The sequence below is a fragment of the Crocodylus siamensis genome, chromosome 4 (genome assembly GCF_052110815.1).
Source record: "Crocodylus siamensis isolate JL-2025a chromosome 4, ASM5211081v1, whole genome shotgun sequence".
Classification (NCBI taxonomy): domain Eukaryota; kingdom Metazoa; phylum Chordata; order Crocodylia; family Crocodylidae; genus Crocodylus; species Crocodylus siamensis.
The window spans coordinates 102,995,509-103,016,879 of record NC_143398.1 but is presented as its reverse complement, the minus strand read 5'-3'; positions in this window follow the sequence as shown (position 1 = coordinate 103,016,879).

Genomic DNA, 21,371 nt, shown 5'->3' with positions numbered 1-21,371 from the left:
TTAAAAGAAAAAGTGGAAAGCTATCATTTATCAGCTTCACCGGTGCAGAATGAATACAACATGACTAACCTCAATGGAAGCTTACATGTATACAATTGGTATCACAACATGGAGATGACAAATGTGAAGTCTGCAAATATCATTTTGATCTACAAAACCAATTTGTTAAAGATTTTTTTAAATATTTTTATCTTAATGGGGATGACCAATATAACTGGGAAATTCAGTTGTTATTTATATTATACTAACACCCAGAAGTCCCAAGCATGATTATGACTTAATTATACTAGGTAATGTATAAACACAAGGACAAGAGAGCATCTTGCCCCAAGCTGTTTAAAACTGAAGCAGATTAGACAGAAAGGATGGGATGTGAACTGAGGCACAAAAGATTAAGTGATTTACCCTAAATCATTCAGCAGGTCAGTGGCAGAGTCAGAAATAGAACCAGGTCTTCTTTTCCCACATCCATTGACATATCTGTTAGACTATGCTGTACAAATAGAGTCTTATTCTATACAAATATCATCCAGGGAAGGATTCAGTAGAGATGCATTTGTGCTATCACACCCCTCTTTGCTACCAAGAACTCTGGTCTTAACCCCTAGACACATATGGCAGTGAGCTTATTGCCACTATCACACCCAGGTTTTCAGTGTCCTGACTCAACCCCTGATAGCATCTTATTCTAGTCCTCATATAGAGATTTCTGTTACTTATATTGTGTAGCATGTAAGTGGTCTTTTAAAAAGTGTGTAATCCTTATCAGGCCTATAATTTAAAAGTATTAAGACCACAAAAGATAAAATTATGGTGCTCATAGAAGTTACCATTATAAACAGATAGTTACAAACAAATATAGCTATGCCTTCCCCCAGACAAAGTAACAGCAGAAATCAACTCATTGTAGACAGAAATATGCACATTTGGACAATATTATAAAAGGCTGTTTAATTTTTTATTAAAGGTGAGCAAAGGTTGATTGCTTTACATCATTACACATGCAATCCAATTTTATTACGAGCAAATTATTAACCAGAACAACCTGGCTATGTGGGTCACTGAAAACTGTAGTAAACAATCTGTACTGTCTAGGTAAGGAGAGAATTTAGTGGGATATTCTACAGACAAGTTCTTTGAATGAATGTGATATCTTTTATTAGACCAACTAAATAATGTTCCGGCTTCTATCCCATCCAGGAGAGCACAATACAACTGCAGACTCTCCCTCTGCCTGAAGAAGGGTGTTTGTGCCCAAAAGCTTGCAAAGAACAATTTTCCAACTGTTTAGCTGGTCTAATAAAAGACATCACATTTACCCAAAGAACCTTGTCTGTCTATGTCCTCAGACCAACATGGCTACAGCCAACACCCCAAAAATGTGGGATATTCCGCTTACTAAAGCATGCAACAGGACAAAAATAACATTTGAACATTTGTTGGCTCAGGTACTTGTACTTATGATTCTTAGGACTGGGGATGATCCATAGTTTCATCACCACAAATGACAAAATTGGAGTTCAAGTGGTATTCATTTTACTAGCATTCTAGTAAATGCACACAAGGACTGTACAGTGGCCACCATTAAAAAATTATCACTATACCTGTAGTATTTAAAGCACTCTTAATTCCAAGCTATACATGAATTCCAAATACATGAATCTTGGGTTTCCACTATTTTGGACCTATTCCTTGTTTGTCTAGATAGAACCCAGAAGCACAAGAGACATACAAACAAATAACCATATCCTGTCAACTTAAATAAACTTCCACACAGGTTTGCTTCAGGTTTGGGATACAGGTTTTATTGCATTGTCTTATTTTGTTTAAGCTTATTGCTAATTCCCAAGTCTCAAACTCACACTATTGCTTACCAAACCTAGGAATCTCACATGCTGGCACTATACTAATAGGCTGAAGTTTGTTGAAGCAAAATTTACCTAAATTACAAGTGTATTATTTATCAGATTATTTATAAACTCAATATATTGTACCTTTAACCTAAAATTCTGTCAAAGTATGTTTTGCCCTGGAAAGAACACACTTACAAGGTGCATCTACATGTTCCTTAATGCACTTTTGCTAATGTGAATTAAATTTAGTACCTTCATTGTGAGGTACTAGAAAAAGGCACATTAGCCTATTTTAATGCATGCGGGTTTTTGTGATTGCTTAATAAGCATTAAAATAAACTGATCCACATTAAAACACATGTGTACGTGAGGCCACAAATGCCTGGGTTTGTACATGGATGCATGTTATCATACAAAGAACAGCCACTCCCCAAATATACAGGTGATAACAATTCCATTTGCAAAAAATGGACAAAAACAGGCATTACTTGGTCAGGCAGAACCAACATTTAAAAACCTATATTCATGACTCCCATGTAATAGATTGGTACTTTTTGACTAAAAGATCAGTTCCCATCAGCAGTCATTGACTCTGTTGAGGAAGGGTAGTTTATGGAGCTGAATATCTCCCCTCCTCACTCAGATATAATAGAAGTGGGAGTGGCCAACTTAGAGCAGATCAGAGGAAGTGACTGAGTAGCTTTACAGGGCACTGGCAAATATGCAGCTCCCTGGTCTAACTCATGGCACTTTACAGAAAGTGTCATGAGTTAGACCAACCCTTACAACCCAACAGATGTTCACTGATGGGAGGATGGGTGATTGAGCTCCACTTTGGAGCCAATTCAGGGAGAGAGCCTGTGTGTCTGCAGCATCTGTCCCCTAGCCCTGCTGTCCTCTCCAAGTCAGCCCAGCCCTGCTCCCAGCCGTTAATGAAGGTGCTCCATTTTGGAGGACCTTCACCAGAACCCTGATGTAATGAGGGTTCAGATTGTCTTGCAATCAGACATTTTTAAAGTGTTCTGCAGCTGTGTACTTCTGTCACTGTATGGCTGTAGAGCGCTTTCAGTAGCCGATTTGCAGCAAACCATCACATCTGTCAGCACCCACAGTAAATAGTGTGAAGCCTGAGGGTGATAGTAACGTTTACTAGTAATGAAAAGTCTCATTGCTTATGGTGATACCTCCCACATATAAAGCTCTTATCAGGATCTGCTAAAGGGCCAGATTCCGTACTTAGTCTCCTGAGTACTACAACATAGATGGTGAAGAGCAGGGAAAAGAGGAACAAACCTAGCCTTATTCCACCTTTTTTGTCACATGGACTACAAGCTGAAGCTTCCAATACCTTCCCCCTCTGCTGAAATTGGTCTGCAGCCCTGAGTCTCCCAAATACCAAACTACAGCTACTCCCATTCTAATACTGAACTACAGCTACTCCCTTTCCTACCATGTAGTATTCTGCTTCTGCAGTTAATGCAGGACTGGCAAAGAGAGACAGAACTAGGGTAACCATGGGTAGGTTAGAGGGGCAGGAGCCCCAGGCACCAATTTAGATGGGGTGCAAGACTGGCAGCCTTTGCTACTGCTAGCCTGGCTGCCACCACCATGGCTCAAAGAGCAAACACTGCTTATTACACCTGTGAGAGACAGTATAGAGCTGCTTTACTTTCTTGGGCCTGGAGAATTCTCCCCAGATCATTTTGGCTTATTTATAGCCCTTATATTTCTTTATATGGTGTTAGTGTAGGGTACATAGGACAAAGCTGTGGATATGTTCAGTCTCAGATTTTTAAACAGTGATGTTGCATAAAACAGTGATGTAAAAGTCCCTGACCTTCACAATGTTTCACGGCTATTTCCTTTAGAACATGGTGCTGATTACACATGAAAGTTCAGCCTTATGGGTCTAAGAGCAGATTAAAACTCATGTTAAATATGTTGCATAAGTTTGTGCTGCTGAGACTCATTGGCATATCTTCTTGTATGATGCCTCCCTAGCAGAGCCCTCTATTCTCTTGCTTCAGATAGAATGCCTTTTGTTTACAATTTCACCAGCTGAGAGACTCTTTTGAGAACAAAAAAAAAAGAAAAAGAAAAAGAAAGCTGAAGAGGCCACTACAAGGATCTAATCTATAGCTAAGACCACCCCTTGACTGGCAGTCTCCATTGCCATCAGCTGTATGCATCGTGAACACATTCTAGTTTAGATCAGCTGTCTGTGCCTTGTCTCTCATTAACTTTGACAAAAGCGATGGCCTCTGTCAGACAAGCAGCATTCCTTAGCATACCAGCTGCAGCTGTATCTTAATGCATCCTATAGGCTTGAAGAATTAATTAGTTCTGATAGTCACAAAGTTTCAAAATGACAGCTGTCATAAGTGCACAATTAAAATTACACACATGTTCAATTTTCAGTCTTGTAAATTCAGACCCATCATAAGCTTATCAGCTAAAGTTTAGGCTTCCTATAGGTATGCGGTTGAAAGAATTTAAGTTGCTTCCCTTTTTGGAAAACAGATCCAATTCTGCTATACTCTCAGGGGAAAAAGAGAACAAAATGACAGTCCCACAATACACTATGGGCACATTTACATGAGATGCGTTACTGTGCATTAACATAGTTTACAGAGCAGTAAGCATGCATGTCTACACGTGCACATGCTTACTGCACAGTAAAAACCCTTAATCCCGCTTAAATTTGCTACTTGCAAATGCAAGTAGCAGATTTAAGCGGGATTAGTTACTGTGCAGTAATGCACATGTAGATACAACCCGGGAGCTAGTTTGCTCCCAGGTCTGTCCAGCCACTAATGGCCAGTCTCAGGCTAGCCCCAGGGATGTGGGCTAGAAACTGCTCCTGCCTCAGGGCTGAGCTAGCTCTAGGGCAGCCTACAGACATGTTGAGCCCTGGAGAAACACAGACAGGAAGCCTGAGGGTACTCCAAGCCCCTGTGTCCCCCTGGGCAGGCCACAGCCTAGCTGTGCCTACCTGCCAGCACCCAGCACTGCTGCCTGCACTTCACTGTCTCACAACTGCCAGGACAGCACTATCCAGCTAGCAGAGTGTTACAGGATGCTGCAGCCTCTGGTCAGGCCTGTCAGCCCCCCAGGGCCACTTGCAGGCAGCATCTGGCCAGCAGGGCAAGCACCACCTGCCTGCAGCACATCCCTAGCAGCCTGCCCTGAGCCTGCTGGGCATTGCTTCTGTCACATGGCTGCCAGTCCCGTTCTGTGGCCCTGCGCTGGGTGCTGCAGGCAGCTGCCCAGGGCTCACAGCACTGGGACAGCCACACAGGGGCCCAGAGAGCCAGCACTGGATGCACCATGGCCTCATCCTCCTCACCCAGGCCCATGCCCACATCCATGCCCTCCACCCAAGCCCCAACTGGACCAATGAGAAGACTGATGACCTCATAGTCCTGTGGGGCAAGGCAGAGGTGCAGCACCAGTTTGAGTGGGGTAGGTGCTTCAACACCCACATATATGAGATGCTGTCAGGCTGGATGGGACAGTGAGGGCATGATTGGTTGGCCAACAGTGCCACATAAAAGTCAAGTCCTTTTGGGTACAGTGGCTCGCTGTGACCTACCATAATTGTTGGTCCAGCCATACCAGCAAGTCCATGCCCTTTAAGCAGCAACTGGATACCATTCTTGCATCCTAGAACCCAGGCTGTAGTCATTCTATCTTTAGCAGCACAGGCAGCCTGCCAAGGCTCAAAGCCCTGCCCCGGCCTGGCATCTCTGTTGACATACCACCAGAGGAGGGCCCCCCGGGTGCACAGCATCCCATCCCACTATGCTCCCTGGCTGTAGTTTCTACCAGCAGCTCAGGGAGCCCTGGCCAGAGCCTGCCTCACCAGCTCTGCAGCCCCAGGCCCAGCCACATGGCACATCCAGCCATAACACTGCTGGCTGCCAGCAGTGTCAGCTCCTCCCCAGGGGGATGGGGGGGGGCCCAGCCGGGCACCTGCAGGCTGTGCCCCTCCATCTGAGGACACCGCCCAGAGCTGGACGCCAACACTGCCAGGCCTGAGCAGAGCTGCTGGCCATGCCACACAGCCCCAGCTACATGGTAAGGCCCACACTGGGGGAAGGGCCTGCCCTGATGTGGCCCTGCCCAGCCCCCACAGCTAGGTGTGGGTACAGGCCTCTCACATGCCAAGGAACACATCAATGTGATGCATAAAGCGGTTCGTTTCTCTGGAGGCCACAAAAATCACAGACACACACTCATTAGATGGCACAAAAGGTGTATTTGCAAATAGGGTCAGAGCAGAGTCAAGAACTCAGATTACTCTGAACCAACAAAGGAATTTTGCAGGCTGTATTTATCTCCTCCCTCCTGGGCACGTGTGCAGAAACAGGAACTCTTACAGCTCACTTCCGTTTCATACAAGCATACATGTGGTTACATCACTACATACATCACATGTATAGTATAATTAACTACTTAAGTATGCAGGGCGGAGAGGTAAATATGCATCAGCTAATTAAGCATGCTCAGAGACTACTATAGGTCACCAAGAGTTCAACCCCCCACCTTTTCAAGGACACAGTCAGTTGCATTCCAGCTTCTGTAATCTGTATGAGAGAGGCTAGGGAGAAGCTGGGGGAGAGTCTGCGATTTAGCATAAGAAAAGCTGTGGCAAGGCTGGGAAAGGAAAAAAAGTCCTTGGCAGTGTTTCTTTCTTGTCGGGTGCAAGATGCAAGCTGTGCATTTCTAACAATACTCCATTTCTAACAATATTCCATTTCTAACAAATGCTTGCAGTGAAGTCCTCCTCAGCTGCAGGGGGAAGGGATGTCTAACACAGCCACAGGTAGCCCTCCAGGTGGTGGTGAAGATTGCAGGGCAGCCCAGGCCTGCCCCCTGCACTAACATAACTCAGGGTCCTGTACCAGGTGTGCAGGTGCTCCCAGGGCACTATGGCAATCAGCAGCACTAGGCTCTAGTGGGTTGGGCACCTCTTGGCCCATGCAAATAGCTCCTCACACACTGCCTGTGACATGCACAGCAGGGGCATACTTGGGGTGCAGTGCTCGTGCTGGGGGAGCTGGCCCCGGGGCCAAATTCCCAGAGAGGCCCCCTGTGGGGGTGGCGGGGCCTCAGGCATCTCCTCATTCCAACTGTCCAGGAGCCCTATTCCCCCTGAGCCCAGGTGCCAAGGGCTGGGCAGCAGCACAGGAGAGCAGCTGGCCTGCAGAAGGAGAAAGAGGGAACGGGGTCAGGAACCACAGAAACAGGTGCTGTCAGAAGCCTGGTCTGTCCTGCCCTGGGAATGGGCAAGGGAAGGCAGGCTGCCTGAGGCCAGCACCCAGAAGTCCGCCAGCCTCTGAGGAGTGAGTGGGGATGGGGGACTTGGCCAGCAGCCACCTGTGCCCAAGCTTTCTCACCCAGCTTACCATGATCCCTGGGCTGTGCGAGGCTTTGGACAAAGCTTCAGATCCAGAGTAGCTTTGGATGCTTCGGGGTCTGAAGCAGCATGTCTGGGTCGATACACTGGCCTCGTTAGGCTTCCCAAAGTGGTTTGGAGCTCCTGAAACGCTTCAGAGCTGCCTCAAAGCCATCTCGGTGATCCAGCCATAGAGTATAATAGGGAAAAAGTAAAATATCTATAACTTTGTTGTTTTTTGTCTGATTTAGATGAGATTTTCAGAGGTTGTAGACTCTGTAGAGAGTATAAATTCTACCAAGTTTCAGGAAGATCTGTGCAGTGTTTTGGGAGAAACTGCACCCCAATTTCTTAAAGCAAAACTCCTATGACGTCTACGTGTTACAACACAGTGGGTCAAAACCACAGCGCTGGTAGCTCTTGCTGAGGCCACAAAGCCTGACAAGTTTCAAGAAGATTGGTGCAGGGGTTTGGGGGAAACTGCCCCTCAAGCTGTGGACAAGCAAAACTCATGCCATGGGTGACATTGCATGTTAAGGCACAGCAGGGTGACAGCTGCAGGGATGGTGGACCCTGTTGTGGCCACAACAGCTGCCAGCTGCCAAGGAGATCAGTGCAGGGGGGTTCTGGGGTCCTGTACCCCTAGCTGCTGACAGGCAAAATTCATGACATGGGTGCTTGTGGGACTGACTGTGTCTGTCTTGGGGCATGGGAGACACTACGGCAGGCCTGGCTGCTAAGCTACTGTGTTACCAGTTACCAATCAATCATGATTCACTCAGGGACCAGCTCAATACACAGTACTAGCTAATGTAGCCAGTTAACTGCCATCAATTAACACCTAAAAAAATCAGGCTAAGGAGAGGAAAGAATCAATACAGACACTCAACTGCCCCAAGTCAGTCCCAAAAGCACCCATGGCACGAGTTTTGTCTGTCAGCAGCTAAGGGTGCAGGGCCCCAGAACCCCCCTGCACCAATGTCCTTACCAGCTGGCAGGTGTCGTAGCCACATCAGGAGCTACCATCCCTGCAGCTTTCACCCCACCGCGCCTTAACACACACAGGGTCACCCATGTCACAAGTTTTGCTTGTCCGCAGCTTGAGGTCCGGTTCCCCACAAACCCCTGCACTGATCTTCCTGAAACTTGGCAGGCTTTGTCGCCTCAGTAAGAGCCACCACCCTTGCAATTTTGACTCCCCACCCCCACCCCGTGGTGTAACACACAGATGTAACAGGAGTTTTGCTTTCAAGAATTTGGGGTGCTCTTCCCCCGCAAACCCCTGCACTGATCTTCTTGAAACTTGGCAGATTTCATGCTCTTAGAAGAAATTACCATCTTGGCAGGTTTAATCCAAATAAGACCAAAAAAAGTTACAGCTATTTCATTGATTCCCCATTATACCCTATGGCTGGATCTCCAAAGCGGCTCTGAAACTTCAGAGCCGCTTTGGCTGGATCAAGGCTGAAACCCAGTCCAGAGGTCCAGATTGGATCATGGCCATCCGAAGCGGCAGGATCCAAAGCCGGATCAGATCGCTGCTGACTCGCGCAGGCCTACCATGCACACCAGACCCCCAATATGAGGCTGGGCAGGACACAGGTCCTTGATACAAAGCATCTTATGTCTAAAATGTTGTGAACTCTCACAAACAGCTTCTGTCTCATGGCTCTACAGGGCCCACAGCTGTACATGGAGAAGAGACTGCCCCTGGTAGCCAGGATGGGGCCTAAGGTTCATTGCCACCCACAGCCAGGGCCCTGTGGATGTGCCTGATCCACCAGAGGAAGGCCTAGGACAGGAACCTTCTCCTGGAGAAGCTGGTGGTGATGTCACCAGATCAGCTGCAGGACTCATGGGCCTGGCAGACAGAGGGCATCACCTAGTAAGAGGTAAAGGACCAGAGCATGGAAGTGCAGGACTGGGCAGACCAGGAGTTCTAAGCTGAGCTCCTGGTCCTGGAGTGTGAGTAGCTCCGAGTGCTGTGGGAGCAGAGTGGCATCCTGGGCTGGACAGAACAGGCCATGGACAATGACTATCAGGTGCTGGACACCATTCTGGCCCTGGAGGTTGTGTTCCACCCACACATGTTCATACCACTGCCCGTGACCCTAGCCCCCTGGCAGCTGCCCACCGCCCCACAGCAGGCCTCTGCCTGGGCCTGGGAGGACGTCCTGTAGCACCTCCACCAGCCAGGAGGCCCTGGCCTGGCCCCCACCCCAGATGTCCCACCACCCAGCCCTCACCACAAAAATTACTTTGTATGAAGTCTGCACAGGGAAGAGGGTTTTTTATTGTTGGTGGGTGGTGGAGGGGCTCTGTGTGTTGGGGAAGGAGGGAGGAAGCAGGGTCTGTTTCATGCAAATGAAATAAAGACTTGTTCTTCTGACACATGTCTGTAGTAAGCATGGTGCTGGGAGTGGGTGGGTATGGGGGGTCTGTGGGTGGCAGTGCAAATGGGCTACAGTGGGAAATGCTGGAAGAGGTGGTCAGCTAGAGCATCCTGCACCTGGTGCCCTGGCCCTCACTAGTAGGTGCACAGCTGTCTTGGTGCCTCAGTGGGGGAGAGGCCCACCGCTGTCACTGTCACTGCTACCACAGGTGGTGCTTCCATTGCCTCCTCCATCTAGGCCTCACAGAACAGCTCCCCCTGGGTCTTGCAGATGTTATGCAGCATGGAGGCTGTAATGATGACCCAGGGGAGGTTGTCCTCAGCAACTCAAGGTGGGTGGAGTGAGGGAGTGCCAGCAGCCCTTGAGGCAGCCAAAGGTGTACCTGACCAGGGCATAGGTCCAGCCCAGGCAGCAACTGAAGTGGGCCTGGTAAGGATTCAGGTGGCCAGGGTAGGGCTGCATCAGCCAGGGCAAGAGTGGGTAGGTGGGGTCCCCAGTGAGCAGGGGCAGGACCACAATGGCATTCAGCTGCAGGTCCAGCACCCCTGGCGTTAAGCACCCACTCTCCACCAGGCCCGACAGGCCAGAGTTCTGAAACATGGGTGTCATGGGCACTGTCCACCCAGCTGGTGCTCAGATGCATGAATGTGCTGTGGTGGTCCACAACAACCTGCAGGACTATGAAGTGAAATCTCCAGCAGCTGTAGTAAAGGCAGTCTCTATGGGATGCAACGTGATGGGGATGTGGGTCCTGTCTAGGGCACCAATGCAGTGGCACAGAATCCTGGGGCACAGAACCCTGCCACCATCACCAGGGGGTCATGGATGTGGAGTATGGTGTCACCCAACATGTTCTGGGAGTGCTACACACTTCCAAATAGCCTTCCCAGTGGTGGCCTTGCTTACACTAAACAGATGTCCAATGTACCACAGGCAGGCAGGCGTGGCCAACTGGAGCAGGGCAAGGGCCAGCCAGATGTCCTTGGGAAGGGCCGGGTGCATGCTGGTGTCCTGGCACTCCAGGTGGGGCTGAAGCTGCTGGAGGAGATCCTGGAAGGTGGCCTGGGTCAGCCAGAAGGCATCCAGCTACTGCTCATTGTCCCAGGACTGCTGGACAATGTGCCACCACCAGTTCATAGGCAGCGGGGCTGGAGGCCCAGGAGGGCAATGGCAGCCCTGGCAGCAGCATCCTAGAGCCCATCATTGGCATCCCTGCCAATGGCAGCTGCAGAGCAGCAGCCCTGGGACTGTGCACTGTGGCCAGGCAGGCAGTTGCTGTGTGTGTGAGAACTTGGCAGGGTAAGATGGCCATGTGCCAGCTGATGGTCAGCAAGGTGGAACAGCAGAGCTGGCGTGGAAGTCAGTAGGAGCATGGATACTAGTCATTGCTGCCAGGGGCAGGGACTGGAGCAGCCATAGCACAGGGAGGTAGAGTGACTAAAGAGACAACTGCCACACGCTACCCCTGTACTTGGCATGCTGCTCCTGGGCAAGAAAGGGACTGGCCAGAGAGAAGAGAAAGGGGCTGACTTTTAAGGATAGCTGCCAGGTGTTGGCAGCTGTATCCAGAGCCTAGAGCTCCCCACAGTGGCAGCATCAGTCCACTGCAGGGCTGCAGAAAACTTGGTGCAAAGAGCAACAAATCTGTTCTCAATTTCCACATGTGTAGACACCTGCCCAAAAGGACTTACACCAGAGTAGCTTACACCAAAGAAAATTTAGGCTGAATCAAATGCATGTGTAGATGCGCTAGAGCTGTTGCTAATTACAAGTATTTTTTTTCTTTTCAAGAGCAGGTTCCTTTCCTTCTTTTGCTCTAAATCAAAGTACTAGTACAAAGTACATACTGCACAGCTAGAAATCCACCCCCTTCCTGGGTATCAACTTTACTTATTTACAAATTCACTGAGTCATGGTATTAATAATAAAATTAAATGGATTTCAAGCCTGCAACACCTACTGAAAAGCCCCTTAATCTGATCCTGTCTAAACTAGCCACTCCCACTTCCATTATATCTGAGTGAGGAGTGAGGAGAGGCACTTTTTAGCTCCATAAATACAGAACCACTTGCCTACTGACAAGATCTTTCAAGCAAACACTGCCAGCCTAAACGGGAGTCATGCACATGAGTTTTCAGTGAGGTTCTGACTGAAAAAATTTGTGGCACTTTTCTTTCATTTTTTGTAAATGCAGTTGATATTACATGTATGTTTGAGTGGTTGTTCTTTGTATGATCACATGTTCACTTGTAAATGAAGGCATTTATGACAGTAGTCATGATTTACTGTTCATTGTTCTCTGGTTTAAAAAATTTTGGTTGCAAAAATTTCAGAGAGCTTGGATATCATGTGAGTCACACAAACAAGCAACCATGCCATGAATTAGTTTCACTCTTCCTTTTTTAAGTGTTTAAATTGAAGCTATGTGCCGGGACAGGTGGCAAAATTATAAACACCTCTCATTTCCACAAATTCTCATGCTTTTCTGGTTGCTATGAAGTTTGTAACCGTGTCACTCAGGAGTGGGAATCTCCATAGCGAGTAACATTTTCAAAAGTAACTTAGGAACCATTCCTCTTTTCTTCTCCATTCACAAACAGGCCCGATACTGTACAATGGTTAACACCCAGCACTGTAAGAAGCATCAGAGAATTGTAGCTCCTTGTTCTGTTTCCAAGGCAAAGATAAATGCCTTTTCAGCCCACAGATTTGAGATACCATCCCCAGAACCTCTTCCCAGTTCTGTGAGACTCTAGAGAAGGTCAATCCTTTTCTACCTTCCCCTCCATCCTCACCCACTGGATTTGGATCCGAATGCCAAGAACCTTCCTAGACCACACAAACAGTTAACAATGGGTAGCTGGCTGGCTATATCTCAGGGCATGCTGGACTGATACTTTACTAGACTGAATTTTCTATTTGTGAGATTAAGGCCAGAGTTTTTAGGACCTGGGGCTAGGTTATCTATTCATAATATTTTTAGGCCTGGAGACAGTAGGCTGATGGGGCCAGTTTAGTAATTGCACTTGCACTTCTGCAGACAGTTCTACAGTTAGAGGTATCTCTGATCTGTATAACAAAGTTGGGGGGGAGGGTGGGAAATTGCTGTTATTCACCAGAACTGTGCCTCCCAATGTGCTGCATGTCTGGAGGAGATTGGCCACCTATTCTGAAATGAGGAAGAACGTAGCACTGCCTTGTAATGGTAGGAGGACATTCTGTATCTAAAGTTACATTTTACATCCTTATTTCAGTACTAGCCAATTGCCCGTCAAGAGTGATGGGGGGAGCAGGCGGGGATGGACCCCCCATGCCCTGCCCCCACCCCGTCCAGGCCCACTCCCCCCGCCCCTCTTGCTGCTTGGGGTCCTGGCCTGTTCTCCCCCTCCCCACCAATGTCAGGGGGAGAGGAGGAGTGGGCTGAACCCAATGCAGGGGAGGACTGGCCCCGAGCATGGGAAGAAGCAAGGCCACTGTGGCAGGGAGGGGGGCAAAGCAGGGGGATGGGAGGAGCGGGCTCAGGGCCAACATGTGGAAGGATGGGTGAGGGAGAAGTGGGCCCAGGCCCAAGGGGGGGAGAAGGCCCACTCCTCCCCTCCCCCAGACACTGCTGTTTTGGGCCATGTCGGACCAGACCCTCTGCACGCCCCCTACAGCCATGTCGGGCCCACTCCTCCCGTTTCCCCACTGCCACCACTGCCACAATCATAGCACAAATAACCAATCAAAGCACGAATAAAGCGTTACAGGCAGACAGACAGACAAAGGCTTTTATAATATTAGAATGGGAGTTGGTTTGTTCAAAGATAGCTGATGTATCTCTGCATGGCAGTGTGTCACACAGACTACCCTTTAGGTTTTAAAGCTAGATATCTTGTTAGTCCCAAAATGTGAGTTTCCTACCTGTACTTTGCTTATTATTGCAGTGTAGGTTACATTCTTTTTTACTGTTTATACTAAGTCTGTAGTGGGCAACTTGGGAAAGGAGAATTTTTTTTAAAAACCTTGCTTTCCAAGTTTTTTTTTTTATGAGAGAGGTGTTGGGACACCTAAGCTTTCCTCCAAGAGTTGTGAGGGAGAACAGTTTGCGCTAATTAACTGTTTTAATTTCTGGCTTGATGAGAACACACTATGTACTTTACATTTTATAATATTACTATAACATTTTCTGCAGTCAGTAAATGCATTTGTATGCTATAATCACCTTTATGATGAGGTTTCTTTTTCTGAACCTGGTCCCAGAACTGCTAGTTGAACACATGGCAGGCAGGCTTAGTGGCAGGGACAAGAGGGAGCTGGGAAAAAAGGTAGGGTTTCTAGCTAGTAAGATGGCTACAGCAAAATGGATGATAAGGCAATCACTATATGAGTGCATGGCATGAGAGGGGGCTGGCTCAGTAGGGAGGATGGGAAAGGAAGCTGGGAAGAGAGACATGAGAAGGCTATGGCTGTCAAATCTGGCTGTTGCAAAGTGACTATTGCCTGCTCATTATCTGCAGCACAGTCACCATTTGGAGCATCCACAAAAGGAGGTATAACTCAGAAAGGGAGGGAGTTAGAACTCAGAAAGGCAGCTAATTCACATCCACCCAAAATGGCACCCCTGAAAGAAAAAGTAATTACTGGGGTATATATCATTGGATGTAGTACCAGCTTCTTTGAATTAAAGAAAATATACTCAGGGGTGTACTTGGTAGCTGTGTTGGCCTGAGACAAAAAGACATACAAAAAACTAGAATTCTTGGTTCCAAAATGATACTTTTTATTAGACCAACTAGAAAGTGGCAAGAAAATTGTACAAGGACAATTTTCTTGCCATTTTCCAGTTGGTCTAGTAAAAGGGATCATTTTGGAACCAAGAGTTCTAGTTTTTTGTATGTAAAAATGTACTGACACTTACTTACCTGTCTCCTCCTCTGCACTGCTGTTGGCAGCCTAACTGCTGTCAAGGATTGAAGACTGATGAGCAACAGGGCTAAGAAGCTGAGTATTCAGGTATATCTCAATGGAGGTTTGGTCAGGCTCCTATGTGTCAATGAGTTTCTGTCTTGACCTAGAATTACTCTTGGTCCTGAAGTCCCTCACCTTCCTTGTGAATTGGCAGTGTTCAAACCAAAATTGAGGGTCCTTGCCCTCAGAAGTGTCCAGGTTTCAATGTCTTTATTCTAGGACTTTCCAAATCTTCACCTTTCCTCTGATGGCAATGAGATCTAGGGCCACCACATTTTTCCAGTTGGACATATTTCAAGACTAAAATAAAATGCAAGATACGGTAACTCCAAGAGCATTCGAGTGCAAACGAATCTCAGCTATCAGTGTACCAGCAGGAAGAGATATCTGGTTATCATAACCCTGAACAGTAAAGGACACACAGGTAAGCACAATGACCAGTCCTGGCAGGATACAAAACAATATGGCAAGATATATGGGTGGATCTAGGATTTTGAAGATGCAGATACTGTAGTACATCATCACACCTAACACAACAGATCATTTTCTCCATTTAAAAATAAACTAGAAGCTTTACTAATATACTAGGGACCTAGGGCTGTGTCACTTTGTTTTTTTCCACTCATTCCAATGAAGTTATATTTATTTTTGCTTCAATCTTAAACTATTTGCAGGGCTGTGAAATCGGACCAGAAGCAGCAAACAAACAGCAGAATTGCAGAACAAAAGATAGCTTGATTACTAGAACATCAAGATCATTGAAGACAGGCTTGTTAATCATAGAAAATAAGGGTTGAGAGGGACCTCAGGAGGTCATCTAGTTCAACCCCCTGGTCAAAGCAGGACCATCTCCAGCTAGATCATCCCAGCTAAAGCGTTGTTTAGCCACTTCTTAAAAACCTCTAAGGATGAAAATTCCACCACCTCTCTGGGTAACCTGTTCCAGGTTTTACTATCCTCCTTATGAGAAAATTCTTCCTAATCTCTAACCTAAACTTTCTTTGCTGTAACTTGAGATCATTGCTCCTTGTTCTGTCATCTGCCACCACTGAGAACAGTCTAGCTCCATTCTCTTTTGAACCCCCTTCAGGTAGTTGAAGGCTGCTATTAAATACCCTGTCAAGTCTTCTCTTCTCTAGACTAAATAAGCCCAGTTACCTCAGCCTGTCCTCAAAAGTCATGTCACCATTTTTGTTGCCCTCCACTGGACTTTCTCCAATTTGTCCATATCCTTTCTGTAGTGGGGGCCCAAAACTGGACACAATACTCCAAGTGTGGCCTTACCAGTGCTGAATAGAGGGGAATACTCCCTGGACCTACTGGTAACATACCTACCAATGCAGCCCAGTATGCTATTAGCCTTCTTTGCAACAGGGCATGCTGCTGGCTCATATTCAGCTAATTGTCCACTGTAGCCCCCAGGTCCTTTTCTGCAGAGCTGCTGCCCAGCCAGTCAGCCCCCAGCCTGTATTGGTGCATGGGATTGTTCTGTCCTAAGTGCAGGACATTGCACTTGTCCATGTTGTACCTCATGATATTTCTTTTGGCCCAATTTGTCCAAATCACTTTGAATCCTAGCTCTATCTTCCAGTATATCTACTACTCCCCGCCAGCTTGGTGTCATCTGCAAACTTGCTGAGGGTGCACTCTGTCATCTTCTACATTGTTAACACCTGTGAAATGAAGACTTTAGAAGGAATCAGGTAGATTATAATGAACCATGAAGTCAATGGATTCCCTCAGCACTGCCTGACTAGAAATGCTACCGCCACTGCTAGGCAGTTGGTTTTAAATGTTGGGTACACCAGGAATCAAAGGCCGGGGGGGAGGAGGGGGCAACTGTACATTGCACCCCCTGGATCTGCCCCTGAGAAGAAAGCTGAAGGATCAACAGAATAGTATGCAGCAGATACGACCACATTTATGTTAGTAAGCAGCAATTTCAGTAAAGTGAAATTCTGTCTGCTTCCAAGAGCAATACAAACACCACAGTACCTTTGTGGGTTATTATGGTACCCAACCCCATGTACAAAACCCCTAAGTCACTTTTGAAGATAGGACTTGGGCTTCACTGGGGGTGTCTACACATGCATTCTTGTGTCTTTACTAATGTGCATTGAATTTAGTACCTCCAAAATGAGGTACTAAATAAATGTGCATTAGGCTGTACAAATGCTCAGTACAGCAAGTACACACATTTTAGGTGACGCTTAATGTGCAGAAGCCTGTGCTACTGCACACTAGCACAGTTTGACACACTGCTTTAATGCATAGTAGAACAAGATACTGCACATTAAAGTGCAGGTGTAGATGTGTCCACTGTTTCCTAAAACCTTTAGAAAACTTAATCTCACATTATTGTCTCCATCCTACCCTCTGTTGTTACATCAGCAAAAGAAGAAAGAGGAGAATCTGATGTAGAAAGTTCGGAGCTCTGTTTATGCAGATTAGAGGATCATTAGCTCTTCCCATTGTCAAGATCTGTTAATGAAGGGGGCTGACAAAGCCTTCTTCCTGTGAAGGAACATGGCAGCGTCCCTCCATGGTAGACAGTACCACAGGAGGATGTAAAACCACCCAAACGCACCTATTCACATACCACATCACTAAAGGAGTCATATCTGTGAATTGGAAGGCCTGACCAGCTCCTTAAGCTGGCTAAGGTGTATGCTGCTATCAGCAGCATGTGTATTGAGCTAGCAGGTGTTGGGCTTCATATGTGACTTCTGCTCAAATAAGCGTCAAAGAGCGACACAATATGCAGTGCCTGAGCCCACACCAAGGAATCCTGTGCTGTCTGCCAGATGATGCACAAGGCTTCATCTTTTCAAACCATTCCTGTGCTGGCCAGGACAGGAGCTAGGCAAAAGAACTACATTTCTGAGTTGCTAATTACTTTCCAGCACAATCTGATATAGTCTGTTTAACCTCCAGCAAGAGAAGGGACGCATTATACCAATAACTGAAGAGGGTTCTGATTCCTCCTGCATAGGAAAGAGGTAGCTGAAGCAGTCAATGAAAACATTGCATTGAAACATGGGGAAAAGAGGAAAAGTTCTTCATAAGAGAAAGAGGTTTTACCCATCTGAATGCCACAACAGGGTGTAACAAAGCAGATAACAGAGTTGATGGATGTTGTTTTATATCTCATTCTGCAACACAGGAAATGGACATGCCTGAGTTCATGCTCTTTTTTCAGCACTGCAGAGGGGAGAAATCATGCTGACCTTAAACTGCCCTAGTACCTGTCAGTTCTGAAGCAAGCATATATCACCATGCATTGCTGTATCCAAAAAACCATTCATGCCACAAGAAGCACTGTGCCTGTGGCCTTAGCTGCAGATGTTCTCTTTAAAAATATTCTTCACTGTTGGCCACTAGGAATAATGCAGTATCATAGAACAAAATACATGGGGGAGGTTTCCTCGGCTGCTTCACTTTAAGCTTCCTGCAGAGACAGTGTTATGGGAAGGCTGTGCTGAAGTTGCAAGGACTGGGGCCCTACCTTCTCTTTTAAAAATAACAAGCCAACCCTTGCAGCAAGTCTCAACAGAAGGGAACAGACACAAGGGATCAACATCCCCTTGCACACCAGGTGCCAGGGAGGTGGAATCTACCTTATAGAAGTCTGAAACAGAGGTGTCAGTGGGAGTCTTTTCTTCATTCTATACCATTCGGTCAATCTCCAATTTGCTGAATAATTTACTAGGAAGAATCCATCCCTTAGGACAGGGTTTGGTAATATTTGGCTGACAGAGCCACTGGATCTGCCTTGTGGAGCTTTGCCTCTGCCTGCTCCCCCCTACTGGGGCTGAGCAGTGAGGAGCTGCACTGGAACCAAGGAATTGGAAGCTGTGGGAGCATCACCACTAATTCTCCCACCCCCTTCTCCCTGCCTGCAGCATGGGCACAGCTTCCAGTCAGTAGGAAACTGAGCTTGGGCTGGGCAGCTTGCAGCTGCAATTGTGCTGCAGCTGGAGGGGAGGGAAGGAGAAGGCAGAGGTAGGGAGCAGCAGCTGTGTGCACCCATGGCACAGGTCCCCACCAGCTAGAAGCTAGGTCCACACAGCAGCTGGTGGGGAGCAGGGGTGGGGAAAAGTGGCAGCAGCAGCATGGGTACAGTTTCCAGCTACCTAGCCCCAGCACACCTCCTCTCCATCTCGAAATTGTGCTCACACCCCAGTTAGGAAGCTGGGGGCTGGGAAAAGCAGTCATTGTATGGGCAAAGCTCCCAGATGCCTGGCCCCAGCATAGGCACAGGTAAACCCCCCTTACAAGTGAGACACCACCGAAGCACCTGGCCCACACTGGACTGGAACCGAGTTGTTCAAGCTTGCAGCTTTAAAAAGTTGCCAGCATCTGTCTTAGGAGGATATCTAAGAATTGTCAACTTTGAGTGTCCCTGACATGGAGAATGGCTAAAATCTGGCTCTTAATTGAGATTCTTAGTATACGTGGCTCAGCGATTGCAGAGTGTACATAAAAATACAGCTGTCTGTGAAAGCCTGACCAAACAAAGAAAAAAGTACAGTCTTTAAGACCATACGTGCCTCCAGAATGTACACGTACAACGTGAACACTGTCCACATAAACAAGAAATGGTTTACTTTCCTCATCCCATAACAGAAAGGAACAGGATCTGATGAGTGTGCAGGAAACCCCTTTGCCCTTTCAGTTCCTACCAACAATTTTTTTTATATACACACACCCCCCCCAAATTAGCACTTTCCTATGCAATCCAAGTGATACCTTTTCTAAGATAACTGCTCTGTTTTTCATCTCAATTTCTAACTGTGATGGTATTACATGTATCATGACATATATAATATCAGTATTTACAGTATATATATCATATCATAAGTATACATGACACTATGCATCTTGGTGAGGCCACAGCTGGAGTATTGCATCCAGTTTTGGGCTCCACAATTCAAAAAGGATGTGGAGAAGCTTGAGAGAGTGCAGAGAAGAGCCACATGCATGGTCAAGGGTCAGGAAAACAGACCTTATGATGGGAGGCTGAGAGCCATGGGATGCTTCAGCCTGGAAAAGTGCAGGCTCAGGGGTGATCGGGTGGCTACTATAAGTTTATCAGGGGTGCCTACCAGGATCTGGAGGATCATCTGTTCACCAGAGCTCCCCAAGGGATAACAAGGTTGAACAGTCACAAACTCCTCCATGACCATTTCAGACTGGACATAAGGAAGAACTTCTTTACTGTCCAAGCCCTCAAGGTTTGGAACAGCCTGCCGCCAGAGGTGGTTCAAGCACCTACTTTGAACGCCTTCAAGAGACAATTGGATGCTTATCTTGCTGAGATCCTATGATCCCTGCTGTATTCAGCCCTTCCCTCATCCCTACTTTATTTTCAAGCCCTCCGGTTGAACACAACAAGCAGAGGGCTCATGTAGGAAGAAGGCTAGACATGGAGTGAGAGCTTGGTTTAGGTTAATTTCTGTATCAAATGGCAAATAATAGAATAAGCATAATTGCATCACATACCTGTGGTCAGAAATAGGAAAATGGGGAGACATAGAAAGGAGAGAACAAGATACTTGATGCTGAATTATCAAAAACATCAAAAGACAGGCAGAAGGTAAGATAGAGATGCACTTTATAAACTAAGGTGAGATGCACCTCTGATTCAGTTCTATATGGTGCACTTTTAGGCTGCCTTCTGCCTGACATCGGACTAATGCAGCTAACTACCTACTGTACTCATCATAAAGTCAAGTAATCAAAAGTAGGACTGCCCAAGAGGCAGGCCAGCAGCCATGATGAGAACTCTCAGAGAAGATGGACCATCTGAAACATGCTCTCTCTTGAAACTCATGTTCAATGATCTGCTTGCCTTCAGAGGAAATCTCCACCTGCTTCTGGATGATACTTGTTAGTAAGCTACTTGAGACATAACTAGCTATATAGTTTGCAGTAACTCAGATGCGTAATCAAAGACTACCATGCCACTGTTTGCTCTAAGGTATTTCTCTGATATTGCTGTACCCTATTCCAAACCTACTCCATGTAACCAATAAAGTTCTCCTTTGTACCTAGCATGGGAGACTTATTGGGAAAGGACCAGGAATCAAAGGGGGGTGCAACTGTATCATTGCACCCCCTGGATCTACCCCTGGAAAGAAAGCTGAAGGATCAATAGAATAGTACACAGAGGGCCTATATTATGCCTTGCGGTCCCCTTCATTCGGCTAAGGGAGACCACTATATATGCTTCAGACTGAGGGAAGCACCTCAAGGTCTTGCAGTCGGTCAAGTACCCTCAAGGACTACTAGGCCTGTGTTTCCCAGGGGGCACAAGGCCAAGATTAGTCCAGACCCTGGGTGGTGGCAAAATTACCCCCAGACTTGTGGGTGTGCTCCAGGAAGGGGATTGACTGGATGTGAGGCACCCCCAGGAGGCACTCAGGGCCTGAAAGGTGACTGAGCACAGTGAGGTGGGTGGCTCAACACAGGAGTACCCCCTACTGGCCCACCATACAGGTCACCCAAAATAACAACATATTCTTGAAGATTCAGGCCATTACTTTTATGATCAGGAGTGACTGGATTCCAAAGCAGTAAACAAATAAAAAAAGAGCTGCAACAAATTTTGAGAAGAGTACAAGTGACAATTTCATCTATAAATTATTCAGTCCTTTCTAGTAATACATAGCTGATTTGACTGGACTAATTTTGTTCTTTATGGTTCTAAAAGATTAGATTCAGTCCTTTCTAGTAATACATAGCTGATTTGACTGGATTAATTTTGTTCTTTATGGT